The sequence below is a fragment of the Ovis aries genome, chromosome 3 (genome assembly GCF_016772045.2).
Source record: "Ovis aries strain OAR_USU_Benz2616 breed Rambouillet chromosome 3, ARS-UI_Ramb_v3.0, whole genome shotgun sequence".
NCBI lineage: Eukaryota > Metazoa > Chordata > Mammalia > Artiodactyla > Bovidae > Ovis > Ovis aries.
The window spans coordinates 101173143-101186476 of record NC_056056.1 but is presented as its reverse complement, the minus strand read 5'-3'; positions in this window follow the sequence as shown (position 1 = coordinate 101186476).

Sequence of the window (13334 nt, the reverse complement as noted above, 5' to 3'; positions counted from 1 at the left end):
CTGACCTGCATACAGGTTTCTCAAGAGGCAGGTCAGGTGGTCTGGTATTCCCATCTCTTTCAGAATTTTCCACAGTTTATTGTGATCCACACAGTCAAAGGCTTTGGCATAGTCAATAAAGCAGAAATAGATGTTTTTCTGGAACTCTCTTGCTTTTTCGATGATCCAGCAGATGTTGGCAATTTGATCTCTGGTTCTTCTGCCTTTTCTAAAACCAGCTTTAACATCTGGAAGCTCCGGTTCATATACTGTTGAAGCCTCACTTGGAGAATTTTGAGCAATACTTTGCTACTTTGTGAGACAAGTGCAATTGTGCAATAGTTTGAGCATTGTTTGGCATTGCCTTTCTTTGGGATTAGAATGAAAACTGACTTTTCCAGTCCTGTGGCCACTGCTGAGTTTTCCAGATTTGCGGGCATATTGAGCGCAGCACTTTCACAGCATCATTTTTTAGGATTTGAAATAGCTCAACTGGAATTCCATCACCTCCACTAGCTTTGTTCACAGTGATGCTTCCTAAGGCCCACTTGACTTTGCACTCCAGGATGTCTGGCTCTAGGTGAATGATGACACCATCATGATTATCTGGGTCATGAAGATCTTTTTTGTATAGTTTTTCTATGTATTCTTGCCACCTCTTCTTAATATCTTCTGCTTCTGTTAGGTCCATACTGTTTCTGTCCTTTATTGTGCCCATCTTTGCATTAAATGTTCCCTTGGTGTCTCTAGTTTTCTTGAAGAGATCTCTCGTCTTTTCAGTTCTGTTGTTTTCCTCTATTTCTTTGCATTGATCACTGAGGAAGGCTTTCTTATCTCTTCTTGATATTCTTTGGAACTCTGCATTCAGACGGGTATATCTTTCCTTTTCTCCTTTGCCTTTTGCTTCTCTTCTTTTCTCAGCTATTTATAAGGCCTCCTCAGACAACCATTTTGCCTTTTTGCATTTCTGTTTCTTGGGGATGGTCTTGATCACTGCCTCCTGTACAATGTCACAAACCTCCATCCATAGTTCTTCAGGCACTCTATCAGATCTAATCCCTTGAATCTATTTCTCACTTCCTCTATATAATCGTAAGGGATTTGATTTAGGTCATACCTGAATGGTCTAGTGGTTTTCCCTACTTTCTTCAATTTAAGTCTCAATTTGGCAATAAAGAGTTCATGATCTGAGCCACAGGTAGCTCCCAGTCTTGTTTTTGCTGACCGTCTAGAGCTTCTCCATTTTCAGCTGCAAAGAATATAATCAGTCTGATTCTGGTACTGACCATCTGGGGCTGTCCGTGTGCAGCGTCATCTCTTGTGTTGCTGGAGTATAGCTGATTAGCCAAGTTGCACTGGTGTCAAGGTGATTCAGTTACACATAGTCATTAGTGTTAAGTTGCTAAGTCATGTCTGACTCTTTGCGACCCCATGGACTGTGGTCCACCAGGCTCCTCTGTCCATGGGATTTCCCAGGCAAAAATACTGGAGTGGGTTGCCATTTCCTTCTCCAGGGGATCTTCCCAGGTCAGGGATCGAACCTGTGTCTTCTGTGTCTCATGTATTGGCAGGCTGTTCTTTATCACTGAGCCACCTGGGAAGCCCCATTTATATATATATATACATGTATCCATTCTTTAGCAGATTCTTGGGATTGACATGTATACACTGCTATATTTAAAACAGATAACCAACAAGGACTCACTCTATAGCACAAGTAGCTCTGCTCAATATTATGTAACAACCTAAATGGGGAAAGAATTTCAATTTTGAAAACCTATTCCTTACCTTCTCAACCAATATGCATTGTTCTCCTTGCATGGACCTTGCCCAGCCCAAACTGGCATGATGTGTAGGAAAAGTACTTCCTCTGTCTCAATACCCAGCACACTTCTTTACAATCGGTGGTTGTTGAAGAAGTCCATGAGGTTATTACACTGCAGTTGTGTGAAACTAATTGTGGGCCCAAGTCCAGTAGTATGTTAGCCTTGCCGCGCTGCGTAACCTGGAGCAAGGTATCATATCTCGGAGCTGCAGCTCCCTCGTCTGTAAAATGGGAAGCACAAGACACATCTTCCCATAGGAACAGGGTCGTGACCAAAGTAGGTTGTAAACTGCAAAGCCCATTGTGAAAGTGATGCGGCCACGTGTGTTTGGAGCTGGAAGCAGGAAAGGAGGACGCAGGAAGGAAGACGACAGAAGAGAAGGGGAAAATGCTCTGCACCCAGCAGGACATCAGCTGGACGCCTGACTCCAAACATGCTGCTTCTCTAGCGGGAGAAAGTCGGGGCTTCGCCTCTGTCCCAGGAAGGGCTGTGATTGAGCCAATTCCCTGTGTATTTGGCAAAGTTCTCGGCCCTCCCTGGAGGGAAGTAATGCATCTTACAACCTCATGCCTCACGATAGGGAACAGAGTAGAGGAAACACAGCTGGTCTTATCTGCTGGACCAGGAGACAAGCCCCAAAGGGGCTGCATGGGAGAACCTCTCCGTGGGGCTGGGGTCGGGAGATGTGTCTGGGAATCCTGCAGTTCTTTGCTGGGCAAACAGAACAGCACAGATGGTAAATGGGTGAGTATGGGCTGGTTAGTGCCGACTCAGTCTGTGTTATCGTTCCCAACCACAGTGGGTGTGGGCAGCCTCGCCTGCCTGGTGCCAGTCTAGGTATGGAGACCGGGTACTAAGGGAGGGGCCCAGAGGATCCTTACTCTGGAAGACTGTGCACAATCATGAACGCACATCTCAGAAAGTGCCCATCTCCACACCACCCTGAGTGCCCTAGCGAGGCCTCCTGCACACAGCAGGTACTATGAAATTAGGTTGACCAAATAAAAGGATCTAATCTACTGATGTCTCTTTGTGTATGTTTATATTTATTGTGGGATTTCCCAGGTAGCACAAGTGGTAAAGAACCTGCCTGCTAATGAGACTCAGGTTTGATTCCTAGGTCAGGAAGATCCCCTGGAGGAGGGCATGGCAACCCACTCCACTCCAGTATTCTTGCCTGGAGAATCCCATGGACAGAGGAGCCTGGTGGGCTACAGTCCATGGGGTCACAAAGAGTCAGACACGACTGAAGCAACTTAGCACGCATGCATATCTACTGTGTGTCCTGTGTGATAATTAAAAATAACTGACATTTATTGCATTCGTGCTTACAGTGCCCCAAGAAGCACTCTGCATGTATTCATTTACTTAGTCCTCCAAAAGCCCTGTGAAATAGATACGATTCTTAACCTCATTTTACCAATGTGGAAAATAAAGTACAGAAGTGTAAGAAACTGTCCAAGGTCACACAAATAATCAATGATAGATATAGAGTTCAAACACAGGTATTATTACTGCTTCAGGGCACATAGTTTCCACACACACACACACAGGCATGCACACACTTTATTCACATACTTTTGTACATATGTGTAAAATCAAGTCTACATACTGCATTCATATGTAAATCTATATGCATAATGTTTATCCACGGCATGACTGTCTCACATGAAATTTTCATTAGATTTCTCAGCCTTCCTGAGCAACCCCAAATGTACACATGTATATAAAATCATTTTACTGGTAGTAGTAAATTTCAGTAGCACCTATATCAAACTGAGGGAGAAGAGGGATGAAGCCAAGTTGGTTAGGGGAACAACTTATCTATATTAGAACCAAAGGTTTCTAGATTGAACAACAGAAGGAATCAACCCAAAGGCAGAAGGAACGAGCCTCACACACGGGTTTAGAAAGTGATGGCAAACGGGCAACGAGCGCATCAGGGGAGGGAGGCAAAGCATCCCATCACACGGAAGAAAAATTGCTGTGGAGCCCCTCAGCAATTCATGACCGGAACATGAAGCAGGCGCTGCGGCAGGGATAAAATAAGAAACAAATAGGGTAGACAGGGATGGAACATAATTAGAGAGCCACTCAATCGGCTGGCACCGTTTACCGGAGAATAAGTTGCCTCCATGAGAATTTGCATACAAATGAGATGCTGAAAGCACAGGAACAGGACAGTGATAAGACCTCATACATGTTATTAAAGCATGTCAGTAGGGGAAAAAATCATTCAATTGATACTGTGTAGGTTTAATGACATAACATGACCAAAATAAAATTTAAATGGTATCCTTGGCTTCAAAACAGGTATGTGGCTTTCAATTCAGAATGCTAACAGATATTTTGTGTCTGTCTATCTCATTCATTTTCTTTTTTCTCTTAAAAAATTTTTTTTTTATTTTCAAAGTTTGAAGCATAGCTGATTTCCCATGTTGTGTTAGTTTCAAGTGTGCAGCACGGTGATTCAGTTATACGGATGTATATGTACATTTTACGTACACGGGCTTCCTTGGCGGCTCAGATTGTAAGGAGTCTTCCTGCAGTGTGGGAGACCTGGGTTTGATTCCTGCGTTGGGAAGATCTCCTAGAGAAGGAAATGGCAACCCACTCCAGTATCCTTGCCTGGAAAATTCCATGGACAGAGGAGCCTGGCAGGGGCTACAGTCCATGGGGTCACAAAGAATTGGACATGACTTAGCGACTTCATTTTTTTACTTTCACTTTCTGTATGTATATTCATGGCCTCATGTATTTGAAGTGTTATTTTAGGAACAGATATTTTAAAATAAATATTGAAGTATCGGTTCTCCCACTGGTTAAATGTAATCATTTCTTTAATTTTTAACTTTCATGAACACTTCTGTATTCCCTTGTTCTATGCTGCATCTAATTCCTAAATAAGACTTTTAAAGAATCATTTCTGCCAATCTTACATGGCTAATGTTGACATAATCTTCCTATATAGTTAAGACAATAATGTTGTTGAACGTCTCTCAGTCGTGTCCAACTCTTTGTGACCCCATGACTATACAGTCCATGGAATTCTCCAGGCCAGAATACTAGAATGAGTAGCCTTTCCCTTCTTCAGGGGATCTTCTCCACCCAGGGATCAAACCCAGGTCTCCTGCATTGCAGGTGGATTATTAACCAGCCGAGCCACCAGGAAAGCCCAAGAATACTGGAATGGGTAACCTATCCCTTCTCCAGTGGATCTTCCCGACCCAGGAATCAAACCAGGGTCTCTTGCATTGCAGGCAGATTCTTTACCACCTGAGCTACCAGGGAAGTCCTGAAACTGAATCACTGTACTGAACACCTGAAATGAACACAACATTGTAAATCAACTATACTACAATAAAAATCACATTAAAAAAAAGGCACATCTGCCACAAAGCATCCACGTCACATAACAGAGATGTAGACGCAAGGCCTGGCCTGGCCCCTGCTCATCCTCCTTTACTCCCAGCCAGGTGCTTGCTACGTGAGTTGCTCCTTGGGCCCCCTACCTGGACTTACCTGTCCCAGGACAGGCAGTGAAGACCTTTCTGCAGGTGGCTGCTGAATCAGATGCTCAGGTGGCAGACACTTCCTGCCCAAGCTCAGTGGACTGGGGTACAGCAGACAAAGATAGATGTCACTTATCATATTCTCTCTCTGGTCTCAGGGACTGCAGGCCACGTGGTCACACACACATATTCTCTCTCTGGTCTCAGGGACTACAAGCCACGTGGTCACACACAGTCTGCTTAAGCAGTTCTCTGAGAAGTACCAGGAAAAGCTGCTCAAGGCTCGAGGGGGACCAAGCTGAAGTTTTCGGCATCCCTAAGCTCCTTACACGACATCCTGAGCTCCTTAAGGGCTCAGAGGTCCTCCAGCCCGGGAGTGCTTGTTGGTTGGTTCATTGGGAAACTCTGTTCTAAGGTACAGAAGCTAAGAGAGGGTTATTATTTCCATACCCTGTAGGCCCTTGGCTGATACCTGCACCCCTGCATTTGGGGTTTTGAGTTACCAATTTGATTGTCCTAAAAATTTGCCTTTTCTCTATTTGATACTATGTTTCAGGGCACATTAATGTTCCTGCTTGTTTTAATTTTGTTAGTAATTATGCTTTATACTCGGAGAAGGCAATGGCACCCCACTCCAGTACTCTTGCCTGGAAAATCCCTTGGATGGAGGAGCCTGGTAGGCTGCAGTCCATGGGGTCGCTAGGGTCAGACACGACTGAGCGGCTTCACTTTCACTTTTCACTCTCATGCATTGGAGAAGGAAATGGCAACCCACTCCAGTGTTCTTGCCTGGAGAATTCCAGGGATGGGGGAGCCTGGTGGGCTGCCGTCTCTGGGGTTGCACAGAGTCAGACACGACCGAAGCGACTTGGCAGCAGCAGCAGCATGCTTTATACCAATTTATGAAATTATTCCATTTCTCATTATAATTACAATTGTACACTGAATTTGACTTTGTATGAATATAATTACTGCCCCCCCCACCTCGTTTATGTTTTGCATATTCCGGAGAGTCTTTATTTATTCTTTTATATTTCTTTGTCATTTTGATTTACATATTAGGAGCCTAGAGGCTTAGTTAGAGTTTATGTTTCAGCTGGTATTTGCCCTCTAGAAAAGGAGTTTTCCCCTATTTATTTTTATTGTCTTAATTCAATTGCCTTTTCTTCTGTTATTTTTCAGGGTTCTTCTTTTTTATATTTCTATGTAAATTATGTATTCCTCTTTGAAAGGTAGAGATCCTGTTGTAATTCCATTGTTTTTTTATTCTCTAAACCTTGTCATTTTGAAACTGGTAAAAACGTAAGCAATATTTACTGTTTTAATTTTAGTAAACTGATATAACGTCTCACAGAACAGCCTATTAAATAGAGCTACTAATGGCACAATAATTTCAGTAATTCTAGTGGGAGCTCGTGGTAACTGAGTGTGTACCATGTACTAGAACCTTGGGTTATGGGCTTCAAAGATGGGATACAGGGATGGAGTTCCCAAGGTTGAGTGCCTGGCCAAGGCCAAGGGCTAGCAGAGTTGAAGCTGAATGCTGAATCCAGGCTGTGTGATCCCAGAGGCTAACCCCAAATCCAAAGGGATGCCCTCAGATACCACCTAAGGGACAGACAGTCCCTTCTTCCCGAGTGGCCTCTGCAGTTCCTCCAAGGATGCTCAGAAGGGTCTCTTAGCCAAAGATCACTGGGGAAAAAGGATCATTGAGATTCACTTTGAGTGAATCCATTTCATGTGGAGAACAAAACTTGATACTCAATAGAGAAACAAGAAGTCTGATTGCAACTCAATCTTTAAAAATCAAGTGAAGAATTAAGAAAGTAAGTTTATCTTACATTTATGAAAGTGTTGGTTATCACTGTAATTACATGCTCATTCTTAAAGGCAAACAAGAGTGCCTTAAACTGAATATTCTTTGGTTGGCTTTTGGGTGCAATATTCCTGGAAAAAGAGTTGGGTGGCACCCAAGGACATCCTTCACTTCACATGGTTTTATGACAAAAGCATGAAGCAAGTGTCTCTTGTATTTAAATTAAAAAAGAAGCAGTAACAGCAAAGGATTTATATATTTGCCTAATGTCTCTCTTAATCCTTGACATTAAAAATCACTCTCTCTTGAAATGCCTAAGTGTGGATTTTCTCTTCAATTTTTAACTAGCAGAATTCTGCTGAACTGAATTAGATAATAGTTTTACATGTGATTCAAAGAGCTCTCCAACACCACTTTTATCCGCTTCATGAAATCCCGCCCTCTCTAGCAAAATGGATGGACTTGCATTGCCTGTTCACTGCATTGCACTGTCCTGTTCTGCTTAACGTCTGACCAGTGAGGAGGGACACACTGTACCAGTCTTGGTCCCTGCAGGAAACAGATGGCCTCCTCACTCAGATGGTATAATGGAGGAGAGTTTAATACAGAAAACTTTTAAAATGTTGTTGTCTAGGGGAAGCCAGTAGAGGATGCTGCAGGATATCTGGGTTAGCAATGTCAGGAAGCCGTTACCAGTCACCCTCATTCCTCACACCACCTCCTGTGACCCAAGGTGCATAGCTGGTGCTGCAGGGCAGGGATGCTTTGCAGGAGCTGTTGTCTAGATGGAAGGACACGAGCTGTTTGCAGTGGCCCAGCTGAGAGGGAGTGTAATTACCCTGACATCACTCTTGTACTATCTTCTGCTCTCCTACCAGTGACAGCCATTGGCCAAACCCAGTGGAATCCAAAGAACAAGGGAGGGACTTCCCTGGCAGTTCAGATCCTGGCCAGTGCAGGGAAGGTTCAATCCCTGGTCTGAGAGGATTCCACATCTCACAAGGCAACTAAGCCTGCACTCTAGAGCCTGTGATCCACAAGAGAAGCCACCACAATGAGAAGCCTGTGTACCGCAACTAGAAAGTAGCCGCCACTCGCTGCAGCTAGAGAAAGCCAACTTGCAGCAAGGAAGATCCAGCACAGACAAAAATAAACAACAAAAAATTAATAAATGTACAAGTTAAAAAAAAGCAAGGAAGCCCACTGGCTATATTTATAAAGTTCAGACTCTCAGATCACAGTGTGGGAAAGGAGAAATTGAACATGAAAGTGAAAGTCGCTCAGTTGTGTCTGACTCATTGAGACCCCATGGACTATAGCCTACCAGGCTCCTCTGTCTATGGAATTCTCCAGGCAAGAATACTGGAGTGGGTTGCCATTCGCTTCTCCAGGGGATCATCCCAACCCAGGGATCAAAGCCAAGTCTCCTGCATGGCAGGTGGATTCTTTACCATAGGAGGCCAAAAAAATATATCTATCATCCTGACATATTTTGCTCCTCCACAGACTGTAGCCCACCATGGGCTACAGAAACTATCACAAATATTTTCTGGCATTTTGAGGCCAAGAGGCCATATCTAAGTTTTCAAGCCTTAACTTAATCACCAGTTTCACAATCTCACTTGATTTATAAGGTTTAATGAGCAAATGGAAGTTTTAGAAAGGAATTAAGAGGGAAATCACTCCATATTGTATCATACTTTGAATGACTTAAGAAAAATTGGAAATGCAAAGTTACTCCCGGCTCCTTTTTGAACACATTCAGATCTGAAATGAATGTCACCTAGAATAATCATTTAAATCTATTTGCTTCTATACATTCAGAATTGCCCTGTTTTTGAACATGCTGATGGTTAACAGAGGGCAAATAAAGGCAGAAGGCACAGAATACCTCATCCTGATAAAAAGCTTTGTCCAGGCTACACTTGCAGACACAAGCACTTGTTTCTAGCTGGTGAGTCATTTACTTACTTCCAAAACGTAGCTTCCCTCTATCTACCCAACTAGGAGACAGACCATTCACTAGCGTAGAAGATTCCTTTCAATTTAACACTACTTCAACAAACATTCTGCAAGGCTGATCGTGCCTCATGGTCCGCACCCTCATGAATCCTCAGTGTTTCATCTCTGGAGGCTTGTTGTCTCCTCTGGAGACTGTCTGGGAGCCAGGACCTAGAGCATCTGCGTGAGTTTAAGCCGTGTCTTAGGTACAGTCCCCCACAAATAGGTTCTTGAGACAAGGATTCTAGTGGAAATCACTTCTTTGGGAGATGAAGAAAACATCAGTAGGGTAGTTGGGTAGAGAGAGACAGGAAAGGGAAGGCATCCAAAAGAAGGCATTGTCAAGCCACTGTGGCCAACTGGAATTTAACCTTCTGGGAAAATGAAATAGGAACCCACGTAGAACATACAACTCAGGAGCTAGGGACTGGAGTATTTACATAACAACTTCTATCTGTCATTGGCTGAAGGCTGCTTGCTGGAAGGACTAGTTGGCTGAGACCTTCAGTCTGCCACAGATGAAAGCAAAACAAGGTGTGAAAGCTAGAGAAAACCCTCAGGCATGGAAGTACAGGCCTTGGCATGTGGCTGTCAGACTGGCATATTCTAAGGTGTAGTTGCGGCCAGGGGATTGGGTAACCAACAGCTCCTGCTATACCACAGCTCTCTCCCATCGTTTTCTAACACCACCAGTTCTGGGGAATTATGTTCTTGTCTTGAAGCAGGGAGACCTCTACTCTCCCCACCCTGTTTCTCTCAAGAGTTTTGTTGAGTCTTCAGACTTAGAGAACAAATTTATGGTTGCCAGTGGGGGGAAGGATGAGGGGAAGGGATAGTTAGGGATTTTGGGATGTACATGTGCACACTGCTGTACTTAATGGATGACCAACAAGGTCCTACACTATAGCACAGGGAACTCTGCTCACTGGTATGTGGTAGCCTGGATGGGAGGAGATTTTATGGGGAAGGAATACATGTATGTGTCTGGCTGAGTCCCTTTGCTCTTTACCTGAAACTATGATAACATTGTTAATTGGCTATACCCCAATACAAAAAAAGGGGGGGGGGTGCTTCCCAGGTGGCTCAGTGGTAAAGAATCTGCCTGCAAATGCAGGAGATGCAGGGGACGTGGGTTCAATGATTGGGTTGGTAAGATCCCCTGGGGAAGAAAATGGCAACCCAACCCAGTATTCTTGCCTGGAAAATTCCATGTGCAGAGGAGGTCTGTGGGGTCGTAAAGAGTGGGATACGACTGAATGACTGAGAACAGCACAAAATGAAAGGTTGTTTTTTTTTTTTTTTTAATTTTGTTGAATGTTGCCATTCTCTAAGTTATTCTGAAGTCCTAGGCCTTCAGAACACCAAATTCAGCAAGTGACATGCCTCCTGACTCTCTAGTCTATCCTATTTCCATATGAGACAATGGACACAGAATGAACTCTCTGTAGAAATGGATAAAATTAAATGGAGGGAAAACTGGGAAGTTAACATCTCAAAACTTTACTCTTCCATAGACCCCACCACTGTTATTTCATTAGATATTTCATCATCCCATGCACAACAGAAAATATTACCGAGAACACTCACGAACACTAGTACTAGTAAGTTTGAATAACTAGAGTCAAATAAAAAATAATATATAATCTTTGGCATCTGCATGCTTATAAGTCAAACTTTTTTTTTTTTAAATTAAATGCCTAGAGAGTATTTTTCTTTAGGCTATGATGATTCCATCATTTGTAGTAGACAAATACTTCAGCTGAAGACAAGTAGACAAGAAAATACACAATAAATTTGTTTGAGGGTACGGGAGAGATGCTGGGACAAATGCCAGCACTTGAGGGGCCAAAGCTCTCAAGAAAAAGGAAACCCATTGAAAAGTCAACTATTTTCATTTCTCGTAGGACATTTGTGGATTCCTGACACAGAGAGAAGGCTGAATGGGGCAGAAGAATGTTATAAAGAATCAGATAAGCCAGAAGAGCTTTTCCTAATCTCAATCTCACAGGGATGCAAAGGCAAAACAGGAGTTTGGGGTTGCTGAGGCAGCACAAACGTGAAGGCTCAGCACACAAAAGGAAGAGAAACTCAGGAAAGTGAGTCTGACTCCCCATAGCAGCTTTCCCCTTGAAGCACTTCCTGATTCTTAATTTCTGTGACCAAAAAAACGCTCAGAAACTTCTAAAAATATAGCTGGAAAATACTGCAGATATTTTAGTGCTCTTGTATATCTGGGGAGATAAAAATTGTGAGTCCAGCACCCTTAAAGCTCTAGTAAACACCCACACTTTCATCTGAGAGTCTGGAGTACACACTAAATGTAGTTCGATCAGAGACAGTCTTACAAAGTCTGTAACATAGGATAACATTAATCCTCTCTGAAGGAAGAAAATAAAACACACTCAGTCGCCTCAATTTTCATACATATGACACTTAATTAAAGATATCAAGTATATAGAAAACAAGGTCAAGGGAAAAATAAGCAATAAAAATAGATGCAAAGGTGATCAAAATATTTAATTAGCGTACACCATTCACATATATATTAGACAGACTTCCCTGGTGGCTCAGACAGTAAAAGCATCTGCCTACAATGGGGAAGACCTGGGTTTGATCCTGGGTAGGGAAGATCCCCTGGAGAAGGCAACCCATTTCAGTACTCTTGCCTGGAAAATGCCATGGACAAGGAGACTGATAGGCTATAATCCATGGGGTCACAAAGAGTCAGACATGACTGAGTGACTTCACTTTACTATTCATGTATAGGATTAATGAGTTTTTAAGACTAGATGATACAATGAAGAATTTCAATAGAAAACTCTAATATATTAAAGGGAAATTCTAGAAGTTAAAAATATAACTGAAATTTAGGCAGAAGACTCTGACATAAACAGCCACAGTGTTTTCTGGATCTGTCTCCTAAAGTAAAGGAAATAAAAGCAAAAATAAACGAATTGGACCTTCTTATACTAAAAAGTTTTTCCACAGCAAAAGAAATCATAAACAAAATGACAAGAAAACCTACTGAATGGGAGAAAATATTTGCAACTGATATGACCAACAAGAGATTAATATCCAACATATATAAACAGCTATTACAACTCAACACCATAAAACCAAACAATTCGATTAAAAAATGGGCATAAGAATTGAACAGACATTTTTCCAGGAAATGCAGATGGCCAACAGGAACATGAAAAGATGTTCAGCATCACTAATCATCAGGGAAATGCAAATCAAAACCACAACGAGATATCACATCACATATGTCACAATGGCTATCATCACAAAGAACACAAATAACAAAATGGTGAGGATGTGGGGAAAAGGGAGCCTGCCTGCACTGTTAGTGGGATTGTAAATTGGTACAGCTACTATGGAAAACTGTATGGAGGTTTTCAAAAAACTAAAAGTAGAGCTACTATATGACCCATCAATTCCACACCTGGGTATTTATTTAAAAAAAAAAACAATAATCCAAAAGATATGTGCACCCCCATGTTCATAGCAACATTATTTATAGTTGCCAAGACACACAAGCAATCTAAATGTTTGTCAACAGATGAATGGGTAAAGAAGATATATATATTCCACTTAAGTACTTCAATTTAAAGGCACAGCTTGTCAAAAACAAAAGGGATTTAAAACAATCAAAACCCAAGTACATGCTGCTTATAAGAATCTAATTGAAACATAAAGACAAAAAGAGGTTAAAAGTAAAAGAATGGAAAAAAAAATAACCATGCTAACACTAGTCAAAAGAAAGTTTTTATCTCAATAGATGCAGAGAATGCCTTTGACGAAATTCAACATCCATTTATGATAAAAACCCTCCAGAAAGCAGGAATAGAAGGAACATACCTCAACATAATAAAAGCTATATATGACAAAGCCACAGCAAGCATTATCCTCAATGGTGAAAAATTGAAACCATTTCTGCTAAAGTCAGGAACAAGACAAGGGTTCCTACTCTTACCACTACTATTCAACATAGATTTGGAAATTTTGGCCACAGCAATAAGAGCAGAAAAAGAAATAAAAGGAATCCAGATTGGAAAAGAAGTAAAACTCTCACTGTTTGCAGATGACATGATCCTCTACATAGAAAACCCTAAAGACTCCACCAGAAAATTACTAGAGCTAATTAATGTATATAGTAAAGTTGCAGGATATAAAATCAACACACAGAAATCCCTTGCA